Genomic DNA, 10,831 nt, shown 5'->3' on the forward strand with positions numbered 1-10,831 from the left:
ATTTGCTAATGGCCAGCTCCATGCTATTCTTTGGACTTAGCAAATACAATGTTCTGTAATATTACAAGAAAGAAATGTGAACAATTCTCAATAAAATTTCCCAAATGTCTTCTCAAAACCCACACCAGCATTAGGATATGTGAGAGAAACAACCACAGAGGAAAAAACCGTCAATCTGAAAAATGACATGTCTTCTACAGTCTGATAAATTGTTCTCATTATAAACCCAAACCATCCCTGGCGGACCTGTGACTCATTAAAAACAAGAACAATACCTGATAAGTTATCAGATTCTTCTCCCCAGCCTGGTTTGCTTTTGCAACCATAGATTTTCCCAGAGAAGGAACAGTCCCTATACTTTATAGCATGAGAAATTAAACAAAGCTTTGCCAAATCATCCCACGTGTTCCTTTATAATAGACTGAATCTGTATGAGTTATGAAATCATTTTGTACACACATTAAAGGAATAATTTAATTCCAGTTATCTCATTTCTGCCCTCCCCAATCATGTTATTCCCTTCAGAAAAATACTCTTTATCTTTGTATCTCTTTTATAAAATGAACATGATGAATCACTAATGCAATGCATTTACTTCTGCTGAAGAAAAATTTAAAGTTCAACTGAATCTCTTAGGATGAAAACTTGTCAAAAAGCTATCAAATCACTTTTGAGACAAACAGACAGCACATAGCTCACTACCATGTCAACAGGAATTATGTACTGGTGACTCTTGGTTTCAAGCAGAGGCATAAGGAAAAATTTCATTGCATCTCTAATTGAGATAGTTAACTGTGTCTACAGATAACTCTCACTCATATTTCTCCCATTGAAGGTAATTAGAGCACAATGCAAACTGCATATAATTTATACCATCTATCTTAGCAATATTGTCTTCTAAAAACAAGAACAATGCCTGATCAGTTGTCAGATTCAAAACCTTACTTACCTGTGTATTTGAATTAAATATAATTTATTTCATCTACGTTCCAACTTCCTACTTCTTGCGAGATTTTAAAGTCAATGTGTCTCTTTTGTTTTAGAAAATTCATTGAAGTTTGAAGGTGACAGAAGATTGATTTAGTGGAAACATTTATGACTAACCTTCCTTAATGAAAAGAAAGAGCTCTCTAAAATGAACCACTAATATACTAAGCAAAGAGACACAGACACATCTCTGAAATGCAAGGTCTTCTTTTCTGTGTGAATTATGAAAAGAAAGCTTTCTTTCTTTTGAAAATATTGAAGTTAACCAAACCAATAAAAATAAAATACACTCTGTGATAACATAATATGAGAGCTGTCTACACAAAATTCATTAAAAGCAATATTCTATTTTTAAAATAGACTAATTCTTCTGTCTATAGAGAATTCTCAAAATCTGGAGAGCCCTTTATGAATAATCTAAGCCACCTCTAACTTTTACCAATATTTGGTCAACTTCAAACATCCTGTTAAATTTAGATTTTTTTTTAAAAAAATTCATTAATAGACATTGAAGTTAATATACTAAACATTCCCTGTTTTAGAACATGTTGGCTCAGATCATCATTAACTCTAATATTTTTGTGAGAAATGTAAGAAATGATCATGAGAAAGTAGATCAAGAGACCAGCCTACAGGAACCATGAAGTAAAGTGCTGTGATACAAGTTGTTTGATAGGCAATGTAACAATAATTTAAGGGAACAGTGCCAGCAGATCAACACTCACTCTTTGTGAATAAGTCAAGGGGAAGTCTGAGGTTTTGTTACTGCTATTAATTTATGTGTTGCAATATAATAAGTACAAAAGTTTAGGGGGTAAGTGTATAGTCATATTTTTGAGAGAATTTTTATTTGGCAATAGAATATTTTAGTGGAAAATATTGATATAGTTTTAAAAAGAAGCTTTTCAGATGTTATTAGACCTGTTTTATATTTATTTATATATTTATTTTATATTTATTTATTATATATTTATTTATATATTATTAGGATGACCCAAACCTATTCTACTCAATCGCCACTAGATTTTTCTTAAGACATGAAATAAATTTAATTATTTTTCTTACTTTTTTCCAAGTGTTTCTTAAAAATATTTTCTATCAAATTTCTGTTTCTATAACTGTGGCATTTTATTTTATAAGGTCCCATTACATTTACACTGCACTGATAACTTCTAAAGCACTGGTTTTCAATGGTTCTTCCAGTTCCTTCTCCTGAAGGAAAAAGCTATGTTTTGAGAAATCAAGCCCTTCCCTCCATTTTTTTTTTTTAGCCATTGCAACAGGACCAGGTTTTACTGACATTCCCACCAATAGTCACTGTCACTGTCACTGTCATCCCATTGCTCGAGCGGGCACCAGTAATGTCCCCACTGTGAGACTTGTTACTGTTTTTGCATATTGAATATGCCCACCGATAGTAAAATAGTAAAAGATGGTTCCTTTTTCACCATATCCCTGCTAACATTTTTTGTTTCATGCTGTGTTTCTGGGTATTTTTGTTTTGTTTCAGTATATGCCATTCTCACTGGTGTGAGATGATCCTTCACTATCATTTTGATTTGTGATTCCTTGATAATAAGTGGTGAGAACAACAAAGTCACATACTTTACCACAACATAAAAGTAAATTGGAGTATATCATTGCTAAGAGAAATAAGCCAGAGGCAGGACAGATACAAGATGTCAGTCATCTGTAGTAACTAGAGAAGCAAACTGAGGATAGGGACAATATCAAAGCCAGGTTTCAGGAAAGAGGGCAAGAGAAACAGGACCATCAGGAAGTTAACAGGAGAACTAATTGAAGGACCCCAGTGCTAAGGGAGACAGCATGAAAATCACAACTGCTCATCAACAGATAATGGAATGGTTTCAGGGAAGAACCTTTGAACTGGTGGCAGCATAGAACTGGGGGAAGGGAGTCTACGCATTTTCGTGATGAGGAAGAAGGATACAGTAACTTGGTACATCAATACCAGAAACTTGAGCACTATTGTAACCATATTATGCAAACTATTTTCTATAAAGAGCTGGAGCAATAGCACAGCGAGTGGGGCATTTATCTCACAGGCGGTGGACCTGGGTTTGATTCCTCCACCGTTCTGGAGAGCCCAGCAAGCTACTGAGAGTATCCCGCCTGCAGTGCAGAGCCTGGCAAGCTACCCATGGTGTATTCAATATGTCAAAAACAGTAACAACAAGTCTCACAATGGAGACGTTACTGGTGTCCGCTCGAGAAAATCGATGAGCAACAAGATGACAGCGATAAAGTAATACAGTGATAATACTATAGAAATAAAAAAGAAATAAACCATTAAAATCCCTACAAACAAGGAATAAGACAAAAAACTACTAGGAAAAGACATCAACTTTTCAAAAAGAACATTCAAATATTACTGGTTTTCTTTTATTAACATTCAAAGTTTTTTATGATTTATTATACTGAGAGTTACTGGGAATTGATTGAAAACACATTTAATAAGTAAATCAAAGTAGTGTTGTGGAACACTATATAAAAGAGGGACAAAAGTGACAAAATTATTTAGTATCAATTTTTTTTAGTATTTATGGGAAATAAAAATTTTTATGGGGTTGCAGAGATAGTATAATTCCTTGCATATAGTGAACCCACATTTGATCTCTAATACCCCATATGATCCCCTGGTCCCCACCAGGAGTGATACCTGAGAACAGAGCCAGGAATAAGCCATGAGCACCAACAGTTGTGACCCCAAAACAAAACTAAAAGAAATATCATTTTATAACAAAATATTAATATGTACAAACATATGCATATTTTAAACACTTTAGAGAATTGATAGTCCTTTTCCCTAGGTCAGTCCCTGACCCCATGTTCTGGTGGGAAACCAGAGACACGTTCTGCAGGAAGTGTCCTCTACCTGCTTCTGTGCCACAAAGTAGTCGCTGGCTAAGCTAAGCCCATCAAACACCCATTTCTGTGACTTTTAATGACACAACACAAGAAATGACTCCATGCATTCATTAACAATAACTACTGAGCATTTTGATTTCAAAGTCCCTGGAGGCTGTCACATGATCTTCGGTCTCACTAGAAACCCATCTAAAGAATTCTCTTCTCGTTTAAATTAACCAGTGTCTACTTGCACTTTGTGTGTGAATAACTACACACCTATGGTTTCATTGTATCTTCAAACCTACTTTTCTTCTGAATCATATGATTCATATGGTAAACAAACTCGATTGACACTTAAATGTCAAAGATTTTTGCTTCACATATATTTTATAATAGCAAATCACTAATTAAGATATAATACTTGTAGATGGAGTCATTCTGAAAATGAGTAAATACAGTTGGTGGTTGTGTTTGGACTTCTTTATTCTCATCTTATTCTGAAGTCACACTTTTTTTTTAATTTCTTCATTGAGAAGTTTTCAAGGATGAAATCCTTCAAGGCCAAATACTCCAGAGTTGGGCCTACAAGAATATAATTCTAAGCATCTATTTGGCAAGTTAAACTTGTCCACAGACACCCCACAAAACATTTGTTTGTACTAGGTTTAAATAAATCTATCCTACCTCAATACAAATTAATTATTTTATAATTTAATACTTAAATAACATATGGCAATATAAGCAAGCATACTGTATATCCTTGTATCACTGTCATCACTGTCATCCCATTGTTCATCGATTTGCTTGGACGGGCACCAGTAATATATCTATTCGTCTCAGCCCTGAGATTTTAGTAGCCTCTTCTTACTCATCCTTCCCAATGGCGCCATATTGGAGACTCTTTCAGGGTCAGGGGAATGAGATCCGTTATTATTACAGTTTTTGGCGTATTGAATATGCCACCAGGAGCTTGCCAGGCTCTGCTGTATATAGCTGTATATTGCCAGGATACTGTATATAGAGCTTTCAAAATATTGTATTAATTTTCTTATTCCTTTTTCCATAATAATTCAGTGAGATACAAGTAGTTAATATTGCTCCTATTCCAGAAAGGTGAGAACTGAAGTGCAAAGAGGTTAACTTGTGAGGTCTATACCACTCAATGTTATAGTCAGGATTGAAACACAGGAGTCTTCAATTAAAGGATCAATGTCCAGTTCTATTCAAATCGTGTTCTAAGAAGAAATCATTTCAGCAATATTTTCTTTAAAAGATTTGTTCAACCTGTATTTGCACTCCACCCATGGGTCAGAAACTTACCACTTCAGAATCTACTGTTTCGTTTGATGAGCTGTTTTAACTTTTACAAAATGCTCTGATGTGAAATATGGTTCTCAGATCTTTGATTTTAGAAAAAAGATAGTTTTTATCTTTTCTCACAATAGCCTTTTACATATTAGGGAGAAAAAAGAGTCATCCTGTCTATCTTCTTAAGTCTTTTCTTCTCTAGAACAAATTATGTCAACTATTCTCCAATGCCATGTTACCCAACCTCCATTTTGATTATTCTGATTACAAAATACTGAAGGTATGTGAAACTTTTATTTTAAAAAGTGCACACACATGACAATAATCTAGTAATGTTTAGTGAGTTTAAAGTACCTTGGGATAATTAGCCCATTAATCTGGACGTTCTATTATTATGATTCGCAAAGGTTTAGTCCACCCTAGATACTTGGGAGGGGAGCGGGATAGGGGAATGGGGAAGTATGTCAGAAATAAAATCCAGAGCCTGCTCTTGGGAAGTATGCTCCACACTGAGCTACATCCCTTCCATCAGCTTCCGTGACATTAACACTCAAGTTTTATGCAGAGACTGTGGTTGTGTCTTTATTTTCATCTAAATTGTTCTCGTGTTGTTTCCCCCATTCTATCTCTGACCCCATGTTTTGTGCTGCAATTGTTGGTCAGAATGCTTATTGGGTGTAAATAAAGAGCATTATTTCTGTCCTAAACACTGTGTTGCTTCGGAAAGATCATTTTGGACTTGAGAAAACTATTTCAAATGTGGACTTTGAAGATCAGACAAAGCAAGTATATTCTTCTACTCTGTAGCAATTTGAGTCAACCGACTCCTTACAGCTGTATGGTGAACAAGCAGCTAAACCTCCAGATAAATTTCTAGGGGCCTGTGTGTAACTCTAAGTATACTAGCCATCCTTATTCCTCTATAACTGATGACCCTTTTAAAAATGGCAGGGGCGTTGTAAGGCAAAACCAATGAACCACCTCTTTGAATCTAAAAATCTGTTCAGAGAGAGAAATGAAAGTCTGTATAAAAATATAAGCTTTAGAGCTTACAAAGCCCATTGGGCACAAAACTGAGTTTTAACTCATGCCCCCACTTACCCTGCAACGCATACATGAATGGGAGAGAATACAGAGAACTATGCATTTAGTGTGGTAGCGGGCAGCTTGTCGGAACCTATACAACAATGAGATACACCAACGAGAAAGGGCAGTTCAATTGAGCAAAACAATTTTCCCTAACATTAATCATCAGATCTATAACTCAGTCTCATTTGGAGAGATCCACTAGGAGGGGAAGGCTGGGAATATGCCCCAGGAGGTTTTTTGCTGGTGAGGGAGGAGGATGTCACCTCCCTTTAGAAACTAAAGGACTTGACAGTGTGTTACTTCTAACAGGAAGACCAGGCCAGCATGCTGTTTGCCATCTCTTGCTTGAGATTTGTTCATTCTCTCTCTAATCTTTCGCAAATACCACTGCTTGATTAAAATACTTTTGTTCCTTAGAACAAATCTCCTTTTATCTCTATTTACTTATATTCTTATAGGGATCTCAGTATTTAAGTCATCAAATGTTGAACCACTTAAAAATTACTACTTTAGAAAAAAATAATATAAAGTAGTGGTATATATATATATATATATATATATATATATATATATATACCACTACTTCTTTTTTAATTTTAGTGAATTACCATGAGATAATTACCATGCTCACGGTCACTCTCCACACATTCAGATGAGCTTCACGCATGAAGAAACCAGCAGAGGAACCCAGGTGTGTGGGACCCAGGGCCAAGATCTCCAAGGCTGCTCAGATCGGGACTGGTCTCTTCCACCCAGATTCCCCATTTTCCAGCAGCTAGGCAGTCACACTCAGAAACTGCCCCCAAGACCATGTAATCCCATCAACAGCCAACATCCAGAGACTATAACACCAAGTTCTTAGAAGGACGCCATACAGTCTCTTGCCCCCATGCCTGGCTGTCTTCACCGGAGCCCCTCAGAGGGGGTGGGTTGAGTTTTCCTCCTTGCCCCGAGCAGAGCCGCAGCAGTTGAAGACCTCCAGAACCCAGCCACAGCCATGCTCAAGGCCACCGCCACACGTTCAGATGAGCCTTACGCATGAAGGAACTGCAGAGGAACCCAGGTGTGCGGGATCTGGGGCCAAGATCTCTAAGCCTGCTGGGATCAGGATTGGGCCTCTTCCACCCAGATTCCCCACTTTCCAGTTGCTAGGCTGTCACACCCAGAAACTGCCCCCAGCACCATGTAATCCCATCAATGGTTAACATCCAGAGACTATAAAACCAATCTCCCAACATCTGATAGCCTAGTTCTCCCTATTGGAGAGCCTGGCAAGCTACTGAGAGTTTACTGCCCACACAGGAGAGCCTGGCAAGCTCTCCATGGTGTGTTCAATATGCCAAATATAGTAACAATGATAGATCTCATTCCCCTGACCCTGAAGAGCCTCTAATGCGGCACTGTTGGGAAGGACAAGTAAAAAGAGGCTGCTAAAATCTCAGGGATAGGATGAATAGAGACGTTACTGGGCCTGCACAAGCAAATCATTGATCAGTGGGATGACAGTGACAGTGACAGTGACCATGAGATACAGTTACAGACTTACAATTTTTTTTCTTTTTTAGGTCACACCTGGCGATGCTCAGAAGTTACTCCTGGCTCTGCACTCAGGAATTACTCCTGGCGGTGCTGGGGGACCATATGGGATGCTGGGAATCGAACCCAGGTCAGCCGCATGCAAGGTAGATGCCCTATCCGCTGTGCTATCGTTCCAGTCCCCAGACTTACAAATTTTTATGATCATGTTTCAAATATTCGAGTACCCATCCTTCCAAGAGTGCCACCAATGTTCCTAGTATCCCTCCCACAACCCCTTCCCTCCCCCTGCCTCTGTGATAGACACATTCCTTCTTACTCTCTCTCTCCTTTTGGATGTTATGGTTTGCAATATAGGCACTGAGGAGCCATCAAGTTTGGTCCATAGTCTACTTTCAGCACGCACCTACCACCACGAGCTATCCCTCCAACCATCATTTGCTTAGTGGTCTCTTCTCTCTCCCACCTGTCTTTCCCTCCAGCACATGAAATCGGCTCCCAAGCCATGGGGTGATCCTTCTGACCCTTATCTCTACTATCCTTAGGTGTTATTCTCCTATTGTGTTACTTTATATTCCACAAATGGGTGCAGTCATTCTGTGTCTATCCCTTTCTTTCTGACTCATTTTGCATGATACTCTCCATGTTGATCCACTTATATGCAAGTGGATCAATTTATATCAACAAAAATTTAATGATTTTACCTTTTCTAACAGTTTCATAGTATTCCATTGTGTAGATATGCCAAAGTTTCTTTAACCAGTCATCTGTTCTCGGGCACTTGGGTTTTTTCCAGATTCTGGCTATTGTAAACAGTGTTGCAATGAACATAGAAGTGCAGATGTCATTTCGACTATACCTTTTTGCCTCTCTGGGATATATTCCCAGAAGTTGTATTGCTGGGTCAAATGGGAGTTCAATTTCTAGTTTTTTGAAGAATGTCCATATTGTTTTCCCAAAAGGCTGGACCAGTTGACATTCCCACCAGCAGTGAAGGAGAGTCCCTTTCTCCTCACATCCACAATAACACTGATTGATTTTGCTTTCTTTGGATGTGGGCCAGTCTCTGTGATATGAGATGATATCTCATTATTGTTTTGATCTGCATCTCTTTGATGATTAGTGATGAAGAGTACTTTTTCACGTGCCTTTTGGCCATTTGGATTTCTTTTTGGGGGAAGTTTTTATTCATTTCATCGCCCCATTTTCTGAAGGGGTTGGATGTTTTTTTTCTTGTAGTGCTCAACCAGTGCCTTGTGTATCCTTGATACTAACCCCTTGTTGGAGGGGTATTGGGTGAGTATCCTTTCCCATTCTGTAGACTGTCTTTTTATTTTGGTCACTGTTTCTCTTGAGGTACAGAAGCTTCTTAGGTTAAGACAGTCCCATTTGCTTATCTAGGTTTCCACTTGCTTCGTCAATGGCATTTTGTCCTTGAAGATACATTTAGCTTCAATGTCATAGAGGGTTTTGCTGACCTTTTCTTCAATGTACCTTATGGATTCTGGTCTGATGTTGAGGTCTTTAATCGACTTTGATCTGACTTTTGTGCATACTTGGTATTAGGTAGAGGTCTGAGTCCGTTTGTTTGCATGTAGTTGTCCAGTTTTGCCAGCACCATTTGTTAAAGAAAATTTCCTTGCTCTATTAAACAGTTCTTGGTCCATTATCAAAGATTAATATTTATATACTTATGGGTGTGTGTAAGGATAGTCAACACTATTCCACTAGTCTGTGGATCTGCTTTTGTTCCAATGTCATGCTGTTTTAATTACTACTGCTTTGAAGTTAAGGAAGGTGATGCCCCCCATCTTTCTTTTCCCAAGAATTGCTTTAGCTATTCATGAGGATTGTTGTTCCACATGAATTTCAAGAGAGTTTGATCAATTTATTTGAAGAATGTTATGGGTACCCTTATAGGGATTTATTGAATTTGTATAATGCTTTGGGAAGTGTTGCCATTTTAACAATGTTAATTGTTCCAGTCCATGAGCAGGGGATGTGTTTCCATTTCCTTGGTTCTCTTTTATTTCTTGAAGTACCACTTAAAGAGTTGTTTCAAAGGCAGACATACCAGTCTCAAATAACAGATGCCCACTGGATCAAATAGAGCTCTCAGCAGTTCCGTCTTCACTCCATGTGTATAAAATACAGTTGTAGAGTCTACTGTAATTCCACCTTTAGTTTCCTTGGAAGATATGAAAATTCCACTGAAGCATTAATACAGGATATTAGTACAGGATTAATCAAGATAGATAGATAGATAGATAGATTTATCTGATAATTAAAGGATACTTTAAATTTGTGTGCCTAAATAAAATTTAGTTAGATGTACTAGTGAGTATACTGAATTTTTAAAGGGTCTATTTTAGCACCAGAGTAATAGTACAGCAGGTAAGGCACTTATCTAGCATGCAGCTAATCCAAGATCAATCCCCAGCACCACACTTGGTGCCCCAAACACTGCCAGGGTGAAAATTTTATAAAATATATAAGTGTCTACATCACAAAGAATACTTTAAAACTGAGTCTTGTACTCATATCTCCTGATTTAAACAATTAGGAGAGTATTAAATTTTGAAAAAAAAAGTACACCCTTAAAAAGGATGTAAAAATGTAAAATTCTGTGTTAACTAAGAGAAGCTGTGGTTTCCATTTTAAAGACAAAAGTAGTGCTCGCTTCGGCAGCACATATACTAAAATTGGAACGATACAGAGAAGATTAGCATGGCCCCTGAGCAAGGATGACACGCAAATTCATGAAGCGTTCCATGTTTTTTGACTCCATGGCTTGGAAGCTGGCCTCACATTCTGGGGAGAGGGCAACTCAGAGAAGGGATCACCAAGTATAATGTGGTTGGAGGCCATGCGGGGGGGGGCGGGGAAGGGTGATGAGGGCTGAATGTGGTCTAGAGACTGAACACAGTGGCCACTCAACACCTCTATTGCGAACCACAACACCTAATGAGAGAGAGAACAAAAGGAAATGCCTTGCCACAGTGGCAGGGTGGGGTGGGGGAGATGGGATTGGGGAGGGTAG

The 10,831-nt window shown here is 38.0% G+C and overlaps 1 non-coding gene across 1 annotated transcript; it reads left to right on the forward strand.

Moving 5' to 3' along the window:
- Positions 1-10,463: 10,463 nt before the first annotated feature.
- LOC129405222 (U6 spliceosomal RNA) lies at positions 10,464-10,570 on the forward strand. Its single transcript, XR_008630405.1, has one exon. It is a non-coding gene; the product is annotated as a U6 spliceosomal RNA (small nuclear RNA).
- Positions 10,571-10,831: the final 261 nt, after the last annotated feature.

This window comes from Sorex araneus, chromosome 5 (genome assembly GCF_027595985.1).
Source record: "Sorex araneus isolate mSorAra2 chromosome 5, mSorAra2.pri, whole genome shotgun sequence".
In the NCBI taxonomy this organism is placed as follows: Eukaryota; Metazoa; Chordata; class Mammalia; order Eulipotyphla; family Soricidae; genus Sorex; species Sorex araneus.